This window comes from Daphnia pulicaria, chromosome 2 (assembly GCF_021234035.1).
Source record: "Daphnia pulicaria isolate SC F1-1A chromosome 2, SC_F0-13Bv2, whole genome shotgun sequence".
NCBI lineage: Eukaryota > Metazoa > Arthropoda > Branchiopoda > Diplostraca > Daphniidae > Daphnia > Daphnia pulicaria.
The window spans coordinates 6,112,457-6,118,456 of NC_060914.1; positions in this window are offsets into that span (position 1 = coordinate 6,112,457).

The window sequence follows — 6,000 nt, forward strand, 5'->3', positions numbered from 1 at the left end:
CTAACTTTTTTAATCTTCTCCTAAACCCCTCCCTCCAAATTTTAATTTTTACTAACATTAAAATCAATTTGAAACTACATGTATTTTTGTAGTTCAATCTTGACCTTTTAACAAGCAATCCACTACTCAAGCGCACAAAAATCCCGGAACCCTTTTTTCCCATTTCGCTATGGAACGTAAAAATTTGGAAAAATACAGGCCTATCCAGTTTTCTACTCCGAATTCGCCTGTGTTTTCAGAAGTCAAATATTCTCTGCCGTTCGCAAGATATTTTCTGTTAAAGTTTGGGTTTTTTCAAATTTTGACAATTTGGGGGAGGGGGTCTTCGATATCGCTTTTTGGGAAAACCGAACCCCCCCCCCCCACAAAAAATTCTCCCAAAAATTACTCGGCCACCCCTAAATGCAAATAAAAAAGGAATTATTTTTCCGTATTTGATTGGCTGAGTTATAAGCAATCTAGTAAAGGGCTGATTTGGCCAATTTCCCAACCAGCATAGTCGCCATTTTTTATCACTCTTCCCTTGCCTTCCTGGCGGATGACGACATTTTTGGCTGTTCTGATCAGACTATAAGCTATTCAGCTTTAAATATAGCTATTTTTCTATTTTGATTCCGCTATAGTTCACCCAAACTCATACAAATTTCGTTTGGTTGTGTTAGCGGCGACGGCTAAAGCTGAATAACTTAAAATCATAACTTTACTCCATTACATGTCTAAGACATGTAATGGAACATGTAATGGAACCCGGAGCTAAATGGGCAGTTTTTTTTACAAGGGATGAAAAGATTAAAAAAAACACGGATTTGACCGGGATGGGCAAAAATTAAAAAGAGCCCCACGGGAGACAAAAAATATACCGGCACGGTCACGACCCTGGTAAAGCAACACAGTCTTCGCCAGGGAACTGATACTTATCCGATTCCGTGTTGGTCAAAAACGGATGTTTTGAGGGGTGTAGAACGAATTGGTTTCCGTTCTCTGACGCTGGGGTCGCACGAAGGCAATAACATTTTTCTATCCCCCAATTCCCCTCCCTTTTTCGAAATCAGATTCTTATCAGTTAACAGATTGTTAACGCGCGTTAATCAGCGTGTTGTAAAAATCAGCAAACGGACCTGTTTCCGTCCAGAATGTGATTGTGTTATTGAATAGCAAACAAAGAAAATGTCGCAAAAGAAAAATGATCTGTTGAAAGATTTAAAAAAGAGTTATATTTGCAAAAGTAAAAAGATTATAAGAGGGAAAAAAGAAAAAAAAAAGAGAAAAAAAGTTTTCTCAAAGTTAAACGACAAAGTTCATCTGTTCCCCCAGATCACAACAAAAAAAAGGAATCAACAAAAAGAAAAAGAATGAGAAAGGCTGTTCTATTGAAAAATAAAAACACCAGACAATGGATAGAGAAGATGTTGAAGTAGCCAACAACTTTCACGGTAATTTTCAGCCTAATAGGATAACTGTCTTGTATAAAAATCTAAATATTTCCTCGACTAATTAGGACGAGTCCGTTAGAACAATATCTGAATCAAATTCAAACTGATTTCAGTATCGATGCTGACGGGGGTGTACCTTCGGGAGAAGAAGTAAAGAAACATGAGAGGCGTATCGGCCAAATTGCTGTTGATTGGGATGTGCACTGGGAGGAATTTGTTGATGGCCTATATATATTTTGATTGATGTTTACAAATTTAATTATTTTCAGAGGTTGCAGTTCCGTGCTTATTTGTTCCTCCGCAATGCCAATCTTATCTAAGCATAAACTCGTTGACAATTGAGCCTTTGAAGAATAAATTCATGATAGTTACTGTCACACTTTTAGGTAATCAAATTCTTAAAACTAAAACTGACTCTTGGAATTGAGCCTTCCTTCGGGTCCATATAATTAGACTAAGACGTAATTTAATGCGACCGTTAACATTTTTCAATTGATTAGATCCCAAAGGCAGATTTGATTTAAGTGCAGCGTCCTTCAAATGTTACAATCCATTGTGTAGGAAAGTTTATGAATCTTCAATGGAAGACTCTGTAAGTTAAGGATACTGGCCTTGATCGCCGACAAGAACATTCACGCTCTTTACACCATCCTATCTTACTCATTGGTACCATACTAAACACAAAATTGCTTAAAAAGGTTTAATCAAATCAAAATTCATCGGCAAATCAATAATTCAATTTCAATAATTCTCATTTGATTGCAGGCTAATTTGAATCAAGTTGAGACAAGGAAAAAACTTACTGTTCCGCTTCTATCAAAGAGTGGGCTTACTGAGGTGGGCCTTCACGGCATACTATGTAAGCTAAAAGATCTTTCAAAGCAAAAAAAGAGAAGAAGGTAGTAGAATTCTAATTTCCACCACTTCAAAAAATAAAACAAAAATTATTTAATAGATGAAGGATACAGATGTAATGTATATATGTATATGTATATGATATATGTATATATATATGTGTGTATGTATGTATGTAATGTAAGTATGTCAGATGTAAAGAACTCAGAGTTAAGTGTGGCGTCCGTCACTGAAGAGAAATTGGTTGATGACAACGCCAATAAAAAAAAAGTAAAAGAAAATTCCAAATTCTTTTAAAGCCGAACGGGAAGCCAACCTAGAAGGGTTTTATTTGACACATGGATGGGTTCGAAAAATGATGAGGAAATATGGAGGTAAATATAATAAATGCAAGTTTCAAAATTTTCGATCCTTTGTATATGTGCTCATGTAAATGTGTGATTTTAAAATGCAAGAGGCCAACACTAAAGCTACTGCTCTGTTGACGTTGATTAATAAGCAATCAAAATATCAAATTACGAAAGTAATGTATTCAACGGGGTCTTTTCCTTGGAATTAAACCGCAGAAAGTATTCTTTCGTAATCCAAAGTAATAATATATTTTCTAACGTTGAAATGTGTGTGGTTTATTGTAGTAATCCTGACAGCCAATTAAAATTGAATTGACACTTGGATGATGTCAAAACGATGGAAAGAGGAAATATCACAAACCAAACATGAAATGAAAAATTATCTCGAAACACTTGCCCAAATGCACTTAAGACTTAAAGAGGACATTTCTATTCAGCACAGCGATAGTTCAGAGCTGGCAGCAGTCATCAGGAAAGAAAGTATACAATTATTTTTTCAAATAAGATTAGCTGAAATATACTTTTTCTTTCAAGGTTTTTTTACAATATCCACGATATATTCAATGTCAAGAGGGAAATAATATGTTATAATTACCTTGAAACTTAAAAGCATTAAAGGGAAAGTTGCAAGAGCGGTCTCACTCTTCAAAATTTACATTACGGGAGCTTGAACTTTACCTTCGAACTTTACCGTGACTCAGACCGTGATTGTGACCAAGACTCCGATGTTAATATCATCAAGACTCAAACAGTGACTCTCACCAAGACTCTGACTTAGATTCCAATCGTGATGTCTCTGAACCTGACACCATGACTGCATTGACTGTGTAGAAGTTTTCATTGATGTGGGAGTATGTCACTAATAAACTTGTGTCTGGTAACCAACAATTTCTTTCATTAAAATAGAATTTAATGTATAAGATTAAGGCAGTCGTCTATATGCGACTGAAAGAAACTTGTTGAAGCGAGATAAAATTTCCGCTACCGTTGTTGACATGGATTAACAATAGACTGTTTTTTAAATTCATATTTGGGTTCCCTATGAAAAGTTGAATACAGCGTACTAGTTTAATTATTATCTGCGGTAGACTGTATAGCATTGCATGTGTTTGCGTGAAAAAATAAAAAAAAAATTGTTCGTCGTGAATTAATCATATTTGAATTCAGCATAAAAAATAAATTATAATATTATTGAAGTTAGTTTGCATAGCGTAATGTTGGTCAGCGTGAAAAAGCGTTGAGCATGAATTACGCGGACATGCGTATAAAATAGAATTGTGTTTGAATTCATATTTAAATCCAGCTTACAAATTTGAATATCGAGCATTAATTTCATTGTTTTTGGCGGTAGCCTGCGGTATTGGTTTTCGGTATTGGTTTTCGACGAATTTAAAAGAACAAACAAAACGACGCAATTCGCTTCCCTTATCTAGGCGACCTTTTTTCGAATTTTTTTCGTCGCAAACGACAAACTCTCCCCGAAAATAATTGAAATAATGCTCTTACTCAATTTTTTCAGTTGAATTTAAATATTAATTCAAAAACTGTATATTTTAAGTGCATGTGGATGTAATTCACGCCAAACGATTTTTCACGCTGGCGAATATTATGCTATACAACTACCTTCGATAATAAAAAAAAGTCTTTCTTCAACTTTTTACGCTAAATCGAATATGAATTTTAAAAACAGTCACTTCTATCTATGTCCGTGAAACCGAGAACGCTTTTTCACATCATGATTCGACCATTCCGACGACCACCGAATGAAAAAAAAAAACACAATTACACATACATCAGGGTTTCACTTCCACATAAAATCATAGACTTAATATACTGATCTCGTGTGTCGTATATCGTCTGCTGTGCGTCGCAAAAAAAAGAAAGCGCTGAAAAAATTTACAACGCGGTAATTTTCTCCGGTTTTAAGGTTGGCCGTCAGCAGTACAATCCCGTGCCGACAACATGCAAGTCCTAAACCAGTTTCTTCCTAAGTGCGGTGACTTGCAGAGCATTTTATTTGCCTGATTCATATGTGGAGTTTATACAGTTATCGAATCCTTTCTAAAGAAAAAGACAATTCAATCAAAAAACACAAGAAAAACTAACTTGTGGTTTTAGTTTGTTGATCTCTTCCTCATACTCGTTCTTTTTAGCATCACTGACGATTACCGCATCCTCGTATAGCGATTTGAAGTGTCCGCTAAACAAATGTACGTGTTAGTGTAATGAAGTGACAAACAAACAGGCTGTTGAACACACGCCAATGTATTTAAACTGAGTCAATCTAGAGGTGAGACCTTCACTATAAGACAACATGGGTGCAGGGTTGCAACACATTACAGTTAATACACCCGTCTCCATAAATATCCGACCCTCCCAAACGGCGGGAATTTTTTTAATACCGCTGCAATTATTCTTGATACTAAATATCATTGCAGCGGCATGTAAAAATTCTATTTTTGTATCTTAGTTAATTCTTTTGTTTTAGCAAGCGCGAGTGTGGGTGGGGTTAGAAAACAAAAAAATTTAAAAAGAACGAAATGTGGATTAAGAAAAGAGAAAAATGCGGTAGTATTTGGTATGGCACGAGCATTAGAGCACATGGGAAGGTTTATCGGGCCTTTAATTGCAATGTAAAGTTAATGCGAATGGTCGACCAAGTTTCACAATGCGGAAGAACGAAGCACGGAACTGCAACCTCTTAAAATAATTAAATTTGTAAACATCAATCAAAATAAATATAGGCCATAGACAACTTCCTCCCAGTGCACATCCCAATCAACATAAATTTGTCCGATACGCCTCTCATGTTTCTTTACTTCTTCTCCCGAAGGTATACTCCCGTCAGCATCAATATTGAAATCAGTTTGAATTTGATTAAGATATTGTTCTTGCTGACTCTGAATAGGTGACGTTGTAATTATTCGAGGAAATATTTAGATTGTTATACAAGACAGTTATCCTATGAGGCTCTAAATTACCGTGACCATTGTCTGGGGATTTTTTTTCAATAGATCAGTTTTTAGGGGTGCTTTTCATTCTTTTTCTTTTTGTTTATTCCTTTTTTGGATGAGATCTGGGGAAACTGATGAACTTTGTCGTTTAACTTCGGGAAAACTTTTTCTTCTCTTTTTTTTTTCTTTTTTTCCCTCTTGTAATCTATGCTATTGCATTTGTGCGACCCCATCTTCCGAGAACTGAAACCAATCCGTTCTACACCCCTTAAAAATCTGTTTTTGACCAACACGGAACCGGATCACTATCAGTTCATTGGTGAAGACTGTGTTGGAAAAAAATCAGGTCACACACATTTTTCCTAAATTTATCAATGGATTTTTCAAAAAGGATTGCAAAATGTTTAT